Raw genomic sequence first — 15854 nt, 5'->3', positions numbered from 1 at the left:
ACTAATATGTTTTAATTTAAAAGTTCATATTTTTCTCTCCTTTTTTTGGCCTTTACTCCATAGTGAGACAGCGTTTTTGGGAAACAAAAATGTGTCTTTTTAAAGCGCTGTCCAAAGTGTTGCAGTGTGGACTGTGAAAACAGGCTTTTCAAAGCGATGACAGATTTTAGTCATGTGACCAATTCAATTAACGTAGTGGAGGACATTAGGCAGATGTTTTGAATGCTGTCTATTTTGACAGCTTTATTAAAGATTAATGTCAGTTTTACACATGCTCCACATTGCCTCTCTTCAAAGGAAACTTTACTGGGCACTATTGTTCAACGGCAGAAGTAGAAGGCAAGTTAATAAAGTCAAAAAATGCAAAATGCAAAAAAAAAAAAACAATATGGCAAATGAAGTTCCGCCTACTAGTACAGGGGCCAATCATCGATTGCATCAAAACTTAGACTAGACGAGTGCTTTTGTGACAGTTTGGTGGTCAACGAACACTTGAATCTCAGCAAATACTTGCTTCACAGACATAGGAAATATGTCCACATAAAGCTTGAAATGACAAAAACAATTTTTGTTTTGTTTTTTTGTTTTTGTAATGTGTATGAAATGATTGCGAGGTACAGTCTATCCTGTCAAAAGCACATCACATGACAGCAACTATTAAAACGCCCACAGACTTGTAAACAAAGCCTCGCCATCATTCTTGGAGGAGATTCACTATCAAGAGCAAATTGCGGATTACTTCAGAGGAGTAGCATGATCAGACGATCGTTATTCAGACGATGATAATGTGTAGAACGGCCGTAAATGAGGTTGGTGTTGTAATTTTGTTTCTTTCGAGTTTGCATCCGTATTAGCTCGTGCAACCTGAAAATATGCTGATTTAGTTAGATTGCACGTTTAGAAATGAAACCTTTACGACGGTTGTTGTTTAATTTTATTTGTGGTTCCAAAAATGTAATGTAAGCTTGGCACACAGTTTTTGGAGAATTTGATACTTCCCCGTTTAGACAGAATGCCCAAGCATACCTCCCAAGAGGCGTTTCAGAGATGGCCGCTAAGTGAAATGACTTACCTTAAGGGACTTTGGCAGTACGCATCAAAAGCATTTTTATTTGTTTGAGTGTGGATGACAGAAAGAATTGAAAAACGATTGTGGACATGGAGCATTTTTTTGACCAAAACGCAGTTTTCAAGTTTATAAGTATTATTGTAGACATAGCCACAGGGTGATGGAAATCAAGCTAGTGTGTTATACATACCTTGACTACTTTTATTTGAAATATTAACGCGTTTCCACTAATTGTTGATGATCGGATCACTAAAACATGTAATAAAACCAGGTTGAAATGACTTGGAGACACCTGTGCATTTTGAAGCTTTCGTCACAGTTGTTCCAAATGCTTCTGAGGCCAACAGTCCATTCAGGACACTTACTGCCATTTGTTCCCGGATGTGATGGCTGTAGAATTTGCAGGATGAAAGACAGGAGGAAGAAAATAAAGGTGGGGAGACCCACCCAGCCAACCATTGTCTTTTGGTGTTGAAGCAAGGAAGTGAACTTTCACACTTCCCCTTCGTGTCGGCCACCAGATTCACTCTGTGCTTTCACTAAAGAGGAATTTTTGTGGGAAGGACGGCTTCATGTTCAAGAGTCCATGTTTGTTTTTGTGTCTGCATTCGCTCAGGGCAGTTGTGTGTGTGTGTGTGTGCGTGTTTTTTTTGCTGGTCTTGCAGCTGGTTAATAATGTATGTCTCGTCACGCTTTTGTGAATTAAAGGTAAACCGATCTGGTGCAGAGGGGGGCAGTTTCTTCATTGATGAATTTTTAAAGGGCTGCACTGCTAGAGGCCACTGGGCTGTTTATAATACCTTGCTTTAAAAGGATGCAGAGAGAGAGAAGGGACTACGATAAATCCTAAGAGAAACAACAGTGGGTGAAAGAGGCTGACGGCCCCCTAATATGAAAAGTTATATATCAGCAATGAATTATACATAAGCTCGGAACATAGTGTGAGCGGCACAAATGACTTGATAAGATATTTTTATTCCTTTAATCTGCAGGAAGGACAAATGCCTAAAGAATGTTTATCTCAGAGGATTCCAGCACATGGTGTTGATTCGTTTAGCCTGTAAAGACCACATGAGTCCAAATGTGTTTTATTTTTGAATAAATTCTTTGGTTTTTATGGTTTATCTTTGTGCAATACTTTGCAGTGGACCTATTATGCCTATTTTTATAAATTACGTCAGATATAAATGTATATATATATTATATGTATATATGTATATATAAATTATATCTAATTACGTTAGATATAAATTACGTCTCTGATTTCCCCCTAGAGTGTGTATGTGAAGTTGCACCTCAAAAAAACGCACACATATCTATTTATAACTCTTTGAAACTACCCCTTTTAGGGTTTGATCCAAATAAGACTGCTCCCTTTTCAAAGATTGCAGAATACAAACACCTATGCATTAGCGTAGTCGCAACATTGTGGCTGCTTCTCTCTCAAGGCTGTTTATGCTTATGAGGGAGAGACTAATGCGTGGAGCTTTCCTCCTCTGTTGACGTGTGCAAAAGGAGAATATCAATCCGATTGACTCAGCAAAAAAGATGGGGTTAATTTTTACCATTATAGGCTGACTATATTCACACACTTTTGCCACACATCTGTTTAAACAGCTTAAAATGATGTTTGCATAATAGGTTCCCTGTAAATGATATCAGTTATGAGTGTATAACAGACTTTTCTCTTCTTTTTTTGCATTTAAATAGTGGATTGATGATTCAGAAGCCACTAAACTAGACCACCAAACTAACTATACTAGAACTACTGAACTAACATTTCCATGGCAAATCAAATCCACACATTAATTCTTTCTCAGGCGTTACATTAAACCTTGTACGTAATTTGACTCTGAACACTGTTTCTCTCATAAATGCATTATGAAGGAGAAATTTCATATTGTCTTCATGTGGGTCAAAGATGAGATGTTCCATTTTTCTACTTAAAATTAAATAGACATGTTATGGTTACCCATTGAATAAATGCCACTACTGTTCAAATAATACTTGCTAATATTAAATGTCAAACATTTTTCCCCTTTTTATGCAGTGTAATTGTAACACATTTATATAATAGATGTTTATATGCCTGTAGTTTAGACGTATCTAAACATTAATCTTCTTTTAAATATAAATTTTTTTAAATGTAAATAAAATTAAGAACAACTTGTTTCAAAGATACTTTGAAGCATTGTAAATTTATGCTTGATTTTTGCTTAAATTTGGCATTAAATCAAAATGAACAGTGTTTTGTTTTGCTAGCACACATCGATTAGCCTTAAAGTTAATGATTAATCAATCAATATAAGTTGATCTACAAAAAAGGTTTGGTAACTTTTGGTAACAATTCTCACTATTAACTAGTAATATTACCTACTTACTATTGAGATATTGGCTGTTATTACCATGTAATAAAGTACATATTCTGCTAGATCTTGGATTTGATCACTATTATGGATGTGACATTTGTTATGGATGTGACATTTGCAGTAAAAATTAAATGTGTATATACTCAGAGAAAGTATATGTTAACAGTAAATTAAAATATCTGTTTATATGTTTTACCCCTTAACCATGAAGTTCAGACATCAAAAAAAAAAAAAATCAGTCCATACAGGTGTTTTATGTTTAAAATGACGGCAGAATGAAAGTGTTACGTATGTGACAAAAAAAAGACATGAGTTTTTGTGAGTTGACATGCTTGTGGAAATTCTGTGAATAAAAATGCAGAAGCCAAGAAAACAGTAAATAAGATAAGGGTTAGCTCTGCATGGAACATGCATGTATATAATTTGTTTTTAGTTTTTCATTTTTGTCTTAATGAGGAAAAACTATTGTTACCAATGTGACTTGCCTTCGTTACGGACGTGACTGCTCTGAAAATGACAGTTGACACATTCTGGAAATCAGATAAAAACTTTAACTAAGACCTATTTGTGGACAGGGCTCGAAATTAACCTTTTAGCTTGGTAGCACCGGTGCTCCTAACTTTAAAAATGTAAGCGCATCAGCCAAAATTTAGTCACACCCACCAATTATAGGCACCCTTACTACAAGTCTTATACAAACATATTTATTGCATTTGAAATCAACAGTAATCAAACTAACAAGCAAAAAATATATATATATATACATATGCATGTGTGAGGAAAATATGTTTTAACGAGATCCTGTTATCTCAAGATAATAGATTTTTATAACATAACTGAGTGACCAAAGCATACACTGACTGCTCACCGGGCCTGCACGCACTGCTTGAAATGAATGAATCTGTTAACGATATAACTATGCTGTTCTCACGCGCGCTGTCTGATATTGCACTGCTTTTGACATATACTGTGCCTTATTATATACTTATGTCATGTTAATAGCAATACCGGTGTTATTATGAGTGGCGATGTTATGGCCCGTTTCCACTGAGTGGTACGGTTCGGTTTGGTACGCTTTTATGGCCGTTTCCACTGTCAAAAGCGTACCATACCGTACCACTTTTTCGGCACCCTTTTAAAGGGGAACCAAACGGGAGAAAGGGTACCAAAAGGTGGAGCTAAACGAGCAGCAGAACGCTGATTGGTTACAGAGATACGTCACGAGCTTGTGGAGCTATACAGAACGTAAACAAAGGAACCGCCATGTTTTTTTAAAATGCAAAGCCGAGACATTACATGGAAATACTATATGCATATAATAACCAGCCATGGATGACCCGGGCTCAAACAAACCTTGTCGTCGTCTCGATGTAGACACAAAGCCAAGAAGAAAAATGTTGTTTTACGAGCCCGTCTAAAAGTGCGAGCGGTATTCGCTTTCTTCCGGGAGCTTGCGAACGCTTCTATATTTGATATAACGAACTTGTTGAGCTGTTGATAACGTGAGTGCGATTTATTGAAGTGTCTCCATCATCTGATCCATTAAAAAAAAAAAAGGACAAGCGCAAGAGTGAAGCGGGAGTGAAACGTGAAAAAAAAAAGAGAAGCTGTCAAAACATAGGAGCAAAATTGTTTCAGCAACCTGAAGCATGAACAAACTGCCATGATTATCTTTGCCTTTTGGAATACTATGAACTGGGAATGACAAAATTACTCTCTAACAGAGCTTACATGTGCTGCTGAAGATTACAGACACAGATGAGAGGTTTGCGCTGACTGTGGGCTATATTGCATGTGTTTTTAAACTCAAATAAGGACTAAATGTTTGCTGTGTGTAGTGTTTCTATAATTAATAATGTATCGGAGACTGTAAGGGGCTGTATGTGTTTATATATGTTGCATTTATGTATTTATTTTATATAATTACAGACGTTACTTTAGCCTATTTCGCACTGTCATTGATCTGCAGTTATAATCAAATCATGTTCATTGAAAAGTTAGTAATAAACATTTATAAACAAGTATTTATGTGTATAAAGCATCTGTTTTGTTAGAAGTGCTGCTCATTATGATATGTGAACGACCCGTACAGCCTTACTGTAGACATTTATTCGAGCGAGCATGATGTCGACTTAAACTGTCATACACCACGCCCACCAAAAGGGCACCCTTTGTGGTGGAAACGCAAGACTGATATAGGTGACCCGTACCGTACCGTAATGTACCAGTCAGTGGAAACGAAGCATTAGTTTACTCAGTGCAAGCCCGTTTGCGATGGTGTACAAGGTGTTAAATTTAACACATAGCTGCCACTTGCACATCGGACAGCATCTGGCGATTATATGAAGGATTAAACAGAAGCTCTCATGCTAGATGTGGCAAACAGTTACCTGGGAATTCCATCCCAAAGACTTTTCACAGCGGACTTGAAGCCAAATGAAGTCTTTTATCTACTCTTCGAAAAGTGTAGATGGTGGATATTTGGCTTTGTTTACTGCAGCAAGTTGACATGACAACTGTTTTAAACCATTCTTGAGCGCTGCGTTTCATGTGCAGACAAAGAGCTTAGAGATGCATTCTGCGTGAATGTCTCCCAAATCTGCTCAATTGGTGAACATTTTGCAGTAAAAACTGGTCGCACAACAATTTTATGCACTCGCACATATGCTCCCAAATATGTTTTGAGGTCGCATAGATAAAATTTCAGGCGCATATGCGACCAAAATGGTCGCAATTTCGAGCCCTAGTGGATATCTGTTGGGTTTGTAAACCAACAAACTTTAACATCTGAGACATCTGAATGATATAAGCTTGCACAAACAAACTTAAACAGATATCACCTTGTTATATTTAATTCATATTAGGGCATGTGTGTTGTTAAAGGTTAACGCACATTCAAATGTTTAAAGCTCAATTCGGAAACAATGTTGCATGCTAATGTGGTGCTTTTATTCCCTGAATGATATAGAATTGCTAATAAACATAATTAGCTATAATATGCCTACTGTATATATTTACTGAGCTCCTGACCTTAATGAGGAAATTTAAATTAGTTTTGTTATTTTGGTAAAGTTTATTTTTTTTCATGCTGAGGTTGACATTTTCATGGAATTGATTTTGTGTGTGTGTGTGTGTGTGTGTGTGTGTGTGTGTGTGTGTGTGTGTGTGTGTGTGTGTGTGTGTGTGTGTGTGTGTGTGTGTGTGTGTGTGTGTGTGTGTGTGTTGTGTTGTGTTGTGTTGTGTTGTGTTGTGTTGTGTTGTGTTGTGTTGTGTTGTGTGTGTGTGTGTGTGTGTGTGTGTGTGTATTACTATAAGTATTTGCTTCTCGTTATGACATTTAAAAAAACATGTTTAACTGTTTATTATGGTATTATCATCATGGTTTCCAACAAAAGACGCTTGAGGAGTTCATAGTCAGTACATTTTCCTTAAATTTGGTCACTTTTCCTTTAATGTACATTCTATGTGTGTGCACTTCAGTATAGAAATATATTTATAAATGGACTCTGAATGGGACATAAAGGAACATAAATGTCATTTGTATCAAAGTTAATTAAATGCTTGCAATTGTTACATGGTGTAAATTGCAATCTAATTAAAATAATATATTGTCTAAGTAATGCATCAGTCTCAATTCACTGGAAAATTATTTAAAATTAGGTTTATTTTGAAAGTCTAAATATCTCTATGGAGATTTTGTCAGCAGTTTGTTCCATTCTAACTTTTGAATTGTAATAACTGGTATTGTGTTTTTTTTGTGCTCATTTTGCTTCTGCGTCAACCTGTCCAGATTGCCTTGAATTTGTTGTCTTTACAATGGCAGTCACACTTGGATGTTGGAGATTCAGGTCAAACTCCAAACATCTGCAGTGTTTCCCTTTCATTTGGTCTGTTCTTCTATTCATTCCTCTTTAATAATTCAAGCTTTTGCTGTTTGGTTCACAGGAGAGGCCACTGACAGTAGCCATTTAGTCTGCACAACTCTAGACTGAATATAAACGGTCAGACTGAAGCACTATAGTGTCTTAAAAACAACACAACACTATCATGTTTGCCAGTCTAGCTTTGACTCAGTTGGCATCAGTGCCATCGCAAGTCTGTCATGAGAGCTTTGTTCTGTTTGTAGTTCTAGTTGTTCTGACTTCAGCTTGTCTGCTTTTTTTGTTCTCAGCGTGGCCTACAGCAGTCAAATCTTCAGGGCTTTTTCAGATTAGTTTGTCTTCTAGTGAAAGTGATGTAAGATCCATGTAATTTGTCTGTAATTGAGGTGTTAGTAGCAAACGTTAGGCTATTTATCTTCATTACTCTATCTGGTGGAAAGGAAATACAGATGACTTTTTGGTGTACAATTCTCTGGCTTTTTCCCCTCTTTTTTTGTGTATCAGGAATTAAAATGTATATACTAGACCACGGGTGCACAAACTTAGTCTTATGCTGGGCCAAAACCAAAACTTGATTGAGGGATATGGGCAGAATATATATATATATATATATATATATATATATATATATATATATATATATATATATATATATATATATATATATATATATATAAACAAATATATCACACCATATTACATACATTTTCCATTTGCCTTATTTTTTTGCTAATATTAAAAAGAACCAGACAACATTAATTTAAATCATAATTAATGCAGTAAATCTTTTAAACATTTTTATAATTAACTTACAGTAAAAACATAAAAAATCTCATTTATAACTGAATGAAGAATGCTAAAACGCTATTCAGCCTGCTCCTGTCTTTGACTTGATTTGCTGCCTGAAGTCTTGTGCAATACTTTTTGTCAAGTGACAGTTTTTATATTTTAAAAGTCTGATTAATTTACAACATTTAATTCAATCATTTCATTTCAGTTGGCTTTTGTTTCAAAGAAACAAAGGTTTACTTTAAAATCTAAATAACAATCTCTGTCAAAGGCCCCAACCACCTCCAACATTTTCTCTCTCGGGCCCAATCAAAGGTTACCATGGGCCAACTTTGGGCATCTCGTTACAACACAGTGCTGATGTTTAAATTTTCCCCTTTAATGTATTGATCCTTTTTATTTACAGTTTATTTTATTATGACATTAATTTACATGCACTCAAAATGACTTTGTTTAAACGACTCATTTAAAATGAGCTAAACTGACACTATTCTTGAGATTTTATTATAATTTGTTTTAGGGGGCAGCTTAATTGTTTATATTCAATTTACTATTTGTAAAACTAAAGTTAAATTCTTAATGTTTTCCCAAAACAAATCAGTTGTGTGGAACTATACCTTTTTTTTTTTTTTTTTTTTTTTTTTTACAGTGTATCGTTTTTATCACAAAGATAAAAGTTCGAGAAAATAAAATATTCAACAGATGTTTTTAAAAATGTTTATTATTTATTTATTTATTTTATTTATTTATTTTCAGTTCAAAGAATCCTGAAAATTGTCATGGCTCCTTTTAAAAAAAACAAATGAAACAAACAAACAAACAAATTAAAAGTTTCCAGCAGTGGTAATAGTACATTTAATAACTAAGCACAATCAGACAAATTAACAAATATACTAAATTACGGTAGCCTATAACATTGGTTTGAGGGATCACATGACATTGAAGATTGAACTAATGGCTGCTGAAATTCACTTCCAATGTCATGCCACAAAAGGCGGTGACTTGAGCTTTATTTAAATCTGGAATGTTTTTAAATGCGTCACAGGTATGTTCAGCGACTGAGGCATTTATAGATATCCATAAATACCCAACAATGCTTTCTAGCTCACTAGAATTCTCTGTCCCCTTCCAGTCCATTGAAAAATGCCCAGTTTTACTCCGGTCAGTGTTCTCATTCATGTTTCGGAAGCCCTGCTCGAAAACAGGAAATAGATTGAGTGAACGGCAATAGCCCACCCTGCCCGTTGTTGTGGCGACAGGAAGCTGTGATTTCATGCCGGACTGCCTGTTCAGGGCATTGTTATTGTGGGTACAGAGTACTTGGTTCAGAGCCCCACTAGAGGGCAGTAGATACAGATAGATACAGGTGCATGTTCAACCAGGACTGAGAAAACATGAGCTGGTAGTATTTAGGTACTTTATAAAATTCCCTTATGTCTGTACTGTACTGTTTTTTTTTATTTATTTATTTTTTTTTATTTTTTTTTATTAACAGGTTTTGTATTTAGTGATTCATTATTTATTTACGGTTTTGTATTGCATCATGGGATCTTGATCCTGCTCTGTCAACTTTCAATGTAGAAAAAGATTTACAAAGTGAGTCATTGATTTTTATTATTTTTCTTTTGTAGTTTCAAACCATGTATTGTATGAGAAATACTATATAAAGTTTCTAAAATAAAATAATTATTTACTACAATAAACTTAACAGAAAAAAGTACAAGCAGTTTATTACCAGGATTTGTACTGTTATTTATAATCACCAACCCAGATATTACTTAAAACTAGTACTGGGCAAAGATAAATCCAAAATAAAAGTTGTATGTGTATTGTATATGTGTGTGTGTATATTGTATTATGTATATTTGATACACACACATACTGTATAGAAACATAACTGTTGTTACGTATAATTTGTTTACCCAGTCCATCTATAGTGCATGTCTTTGGACTGTGGGGGAACCAAGTGTGCCGCAAGCCTACGTTTGAGTGAAGGTTTCGGCCGTTAGATCGCCCCCTGGGGGCTGGCTGCAGTACAAGTCATAAAGCCCGCCTCCTCCGTGTTAATGAAGGAGACTTGAGCCCAAATAAAAAAAAATATTACACTTGCAATAAAATGTCCCGAAAGATAGTTCTGGTCGATTAAGGCACTGGTTATTGTGCTGAAATAGGTGCAGATCTTCATTTTTGTAAACAGTTTGTTTTTAGCAGTAATTTAATGCTGGGCGTGTCATCGTGATTGACAGTTTCTCAAAGCGCGGCGTCTGAGCTTCGGCAGGAGACTGAAGTAGACTGAAATGTTATTATTCGATTTCTGTGTTATTTTACCATGACAAAATGAGTTCAGCAGTAAACTATAGTTTCTGACATACATGATCCTGGTGGAACACTGTTTATTCGCTAAGTTCAGGGCTTTTTTCGGGCTTTATTAGTTTGCTGATACACGCCTAGCCACCCAGATAGCAAAACACAGTTCCGGCTAGATTCTCGCCTGCCGGAGACTTATCTCTTAGAGCTCAGACTGACTACCTCAACTGGACCTTCTCCGGATGCCTGGACTCACTGCCCGATTCCAGTCCGAGTCAATCGAGCCAGATGTGGCGGCCGAGCGAGCAGGCGCTGCCGCATGCGAGCCGAAATAAGCCCGCGACGCCGCGAGTAAGTTGTGCGCTGCGGCCCGGAGCTGGCGCGATTGAATATATAACACCCTCATATTTGTTAACGTTATTACATCCATTTGTGTTGATATGACAGCAAACGCATGCTGAGAAGTTCGGGGGGCGTAGTTGATTTTACATAAAGCGTTTGATTGGAAGCTCGACTCTGCTCATTTTCGCGGCTCCTCCTCTGGCTCCATCAGACAGTCCTTCTGCGCATGTCTGGCTCCAATTTCAGCAGTCTTTTGCGACAGTTTGTGCCCGTCAAGCAGGCGTTTTGCCCTCAAGGCGTTCAATGGGAAAAAGGGCTGTCGCGTCGTCCATATTTTTTACAGTCATTGGGGGGAACCCACAATAACACGGGGAGAACATGCAAACTCCACACAGAAATGCCAAAAGACCCTGCATGCACTCGATCCAGTGACCTTGCTGTGAGCCACCGTTTTGCCCTATGTTATATCAAAACAAGCTTTTATTTTGGATGATTTTGAATTAAATAGGTTATATTAAAAAAGTGTCTTAATTTAACTTTTAGTTATCAAAATATCTTGAAATACTTTTTCCACTATGAAATATCAAGGACCCATAATGCCATTCAAAAGCATGAATTAATGAATGAACTAAAGTAAAACACAACTCATGGTGATTTACAGGTGTTTTGCTGTATGTTCAATTCAAATCCACATCAAATTCAAACCAAATCTTGTTGATTTACAGATATATTTTGCAATGGGTTCATTTAGTCCTTCTGTACCATCTCTAATTACTTGTTTTACCAATGCATAACATAAACAAAATCTTTATTGATTAGGTTAGGTGTTTTGGATTTTTTTTATAAAGTTGTATGAAGACACTCCTCTTTTCTTGATTCCATCTATTTCTTTAGAATTTATACAATTTTAGAATATCTTTGACAAGATTTTTATTTGTCATGTAAAGCAATCGCAAATTAGAGACCTTTCTTTTTGCATTTAGTTTAAGAAAGTATTAACTGCATTCAAATTCTGCCATTTTTCTCACCCTCAATATGTTTGGGTTTCTTCTGTTAAACACAACATAAGATATACTGAAGAAAGTTGGAAGAAAAAAAAACAGCCATTGACTTTAATTTTTGTTCCTACTTAACTGTCTTTTTTTCTGTTCAACAGAAGTAATCAGTGAGTGAATGAGGATTAATTTTTTCGGTGAACTATTCTTTCAATATGTGTTTTAATAAAATTTTAATCAAAAGTCATTTACAGCATTACAAACACTAGCATAAATTTATATCATGTCTGCACAGGGTTGGGCGATTAATCAATGTTATCAAAATCCACATTCAGAACCTATAATCGATCAATTTTCCAGGACAATTTTTTTTTTGCATCACTTTCCCTACCACATGCATGAAGTCACGTGACCCTGCTTTGTTAAAGGCTGAGGCTTATTTGTGCTGCTGTGGGCCACTATGCAGGTGCATTGGATCTCTGGTCAAGTTGGACGATGAACCCATTCTTGAGCTTTACTTTGCACTGACGATGATGGAGAGCTGTGCCAGAGATGCCTTGAGATGGCATATATAATTTAAAAGATTTTAATTTAAAATAAAAGAATTTATTTTTATTCCAAAAGTGCAAGTTATTTTTACTTTTTTATAAGAAAAAAAGTGACTTGGTTTCAGCCAATGTGTGTTTTATTTCAGTTGTTCAATGTTGATGTTCAATAAATAATCATAGATAGTGTGTTTGCTTTAGTTCTTTTAAAATCAAGTAATGCCTCCTTCGTTCCGAAAACGCTCTTGCAAATTTACAGTGCAAAACCTGTCAGTCAACTCTGTGGGCAAAAAAAAATTAATAAATTAATAGATTAATCGTAATCAAGTTAATGTTCAATTAATCGAGATTTAGATTTTAGGCCAAATCGCCCAGTCCTATGTCTACATTAATAAAATTATTGGATGCGGCCTAAAGATTGGCATTTTCTCAAAAAAAAAAAAAAAAAAAAAGAAAAGAAGAAAAAAGCTAGACTTTTTGGGGTTGTAAAGGACTAGGGTTGCATAGTTTACTGGTGCTATGGTAGTATCGCGATAATATGGCTACAAAATACTTGCGGTGCCACTGTACTTTGTAAACGGTAGTATCATCAATAACGATCTACAATACATAATGTTGCATGTGGACAATGACTAAAATGCTCAGACATTTGTGCAACAATAGACCATTTTATTTGAATATTCTGTGGAGCCCTTTAAGGTTGCAAAACTGTGTAGAATTCACGCCTTTTATGGTAATCTATTGCACTTTTTCTGACACTTTAGTTTGAACGCACATCTGGATTAGTTCGTTTCTGTTCATGTCAATATGAATTACAACAGCTGCAACAATCACAAAAAGAGCAACTCACAAAGAGTCATTTAGAATTTCTTTGGATTCTTACCTGACAAGGCTTAAAAACAACAAATCTTTTTCTATAATAAGGGAATCATTTATTCAATTCAAGTAGGCCTACTATGACATAAAATACAGTATTTCTTACAATTTTCTTTATTTCAAAGATTTGAATTATAAATTACAGTATCGGAATAATACTTAGGATCACAATACTTCTGCTGGTATAGTATCGTAACGTGAATTAATGGCATCCTAAAAACCTAAAAGAATACTCCTTTTGCTGTTTAACAGAAATGGCAACACTTATTAAAACAAATTTGTAGTGGCACCATTTGACCTCCTTTCCAATTTAAGATTGCATTTTACTCCTATCAAGATGATATGCTACATTTTTTGGTTTTTCAACATTTTACTCCTTAACTTATTTATCCCAATTTAATATGTTGAAAAATAGTTTCATTCTGTGATGCTTTGAAATCGATCAAGCTTCTAATGACTGTAAACCAGTTTAACTTGAATCCTCATTAACTGCCAGTGTGTAGTCGTAGATGAGAGAGCAGCAGACACGTTAATGAAATGCCCATCTGTAACACTTAATGAGAAGAGAATATTGAACGTCGTTCGAAGGTATCGCTACTTTTTAATAGAAGGGCTGCAATTAGTATTGCAATCAGTATTATTCCTCAGGCTTGAACTTGAATTGGAAAAGCTGGCTTAACTTTGAAGGCCTTTAACTTGGGTGAAACTTCACAAAGCCCTGATTCGTCTACACATTTTGTTATGATTTGCATACAAATTTGTTTGTATGAATAATAGCCTGTTCTAAAAGCACACATGATTTCGCTGTTGTTATGGGCATCAGGTCATGAATCTTCATGCGGGCATGCCATTGGGTCTCAGTTTGTGCAGGTGTTCGGATGACTCACATTGGCTGCAGCATATTGGCACAGTCATTCTAATAAATGGCAGGTAATGATCCCCCCTCTGCTCCTGGCGCTCTCGTGCTGTTGAGTCGCCGCAAACCACTCGTTTTGATGTTGGCACTAGCAGGTGTGCTTTCATGCCAGCCAGGATATACCAGCTGACTGTTAAGCTGAAGCCACTCCATTCATGCAATTTTGGCACAGGCAATTAATCAAGCAGAATCATACACGGAAAGGTTACAGGCTCTTTTTGTTAATAGAGGAATGTGTCAGATGCTGCTTTACAGCTCTGATGATCTCTGCAGAAATTAAACTGAATTTGCAAAACTGCATACTTTCCATATGTTCTAGTCTGTAGTGTACTCAAATAAAAATACAGAATACTTCTGCTGATTTTGACACCAGACAATTTATAGTTTAAGGACATTGACAAATAGAGGATTCAGAAACAGCTGGATGGGAAGGAACGATTAAAGTCCATGTGAAAAAAAGTGCAATTTTTATATTTTTTATTTTTGCTAGCTCATGTTGTTGTTCTTTAGGCTATAAATCTGTCCAAGTTAATGCACTGATTTTGTTTTGTATGTTGAAGTAGTTCCAACTAAAACAGAATATTGAGTAGTCTGCTGGGCTTTCTACTGTCTTAGACATAATCTGTAGCAAATTGTGCTGAAAAATCTCAATACCTTTACAAAACAGAATGTCACGGAACTGCCTTCTGTAGATATACAAAAAGCTGAATTGAACATTCCATAATTGAACTTTTCAATATTGACATCTTGACTGAAACTAAGCAAAACTGAACTAAACTGAAGTGAATAATACTAGCTCAAATGGTTTGAGTTCCCTTAACTTATTGGGAAGAAATCTAATCATGACCATTACCTTCTGTATTAAGAGTAGCGGCACTTTTCCAATCATGTCTGTTTGACAGCTTCATTCACAATATTATTAATCATGCCCCTCTGACTGTTTATTGCTTCAAGGGAATGGATTGCAAAAAGAAAGCCCCGCACCCTACTCAATATTTAGTTTCAGTTGGAAGTACATTAACTTTCTGAAATAAAGTCAGCGTGAACTATAAGTTGCTGAGACTTAAGATTCAGATCTATTGATTAAACCTACACAGTTGGATTAAAACAAAATTTGTACCGAGTTGAGCTGGAAATTGACAAAACCTTCGCAAAATAAAAAAATGGGACTGAACTGTATGAATATTAATATTTATTGAGCTGAATAATGAAACTATAGATATTGCCTTTATGCAGAGCTGCTAATAATAGCTAAATCAAATCTTGCATAATTGATTATTAATTTGGACATGAAAACATTTTCGACGAACTTAAGCAAAGCTGAAATAAACTAAGATGAATAATACCAGTTTAAATGGTTGAAGTTCCCCTTAACTTGTTGAGCTTACAGTGCACATGACTTTGTACTCAAAGGGTGTAAGTTCACAGCACTCATAAATATTAGTTTCTGAATTGGTGGTTTAAGGTAATTGGCTTCCTCATAGGTTTGAATTGTCTTTTGTTTTTTGGTTTTAAGACTCGTACACACCGGGACGCTTTTCGTTTGTGTTTATCGTCAGCATTTTTTGAGATTTTTCGAGAAAGTTTTTCCGGATTCAAACCCAAGCCATATTTATTTATTTATTTATATTATTTAAATTTTCTTTCTCTGGCATTGAGCAGAAAAGTATGCCAAATCACTCTTTGATGTTAGATGGCGTGACAACTTTAAGCTTTTGACACCCACTTGTTACAAGAAGAAGACAAAGTTGACACACTTGTTAAC

The 15854-nt window shown here is 35.6% G+C and overlaps 1 protein-coding gene across 2 annotated transcripts in view; it reads left to right on the top strand.

Moving 5' to 3' along the window:
- Positions 1-15854, top strand: part of fbxw7 (F-box and WD repeat domain containing 7) — a 281944-nt gene that overhangs the window by 63619 nt on the left and 202471 nt on the right. The window lies entirely within an intron of this gene.

Source organism: Danio rerio, chromosome 1, assembly GCF_052040795.2.
Source record: "Danio rerio strain M-AB ecotype USA chromosome 1, GRCz13ab, whole genome shotgun sequence".
Lineage (NCBI taxonomy): Eukaryota > Metazoa > Chordata > Actinopteri > Cypriniformes > Danionidae > Danio > Danio rerio.
This window is presented reverse-complemented; position numbering and strand designations above follow the sequence as displayed.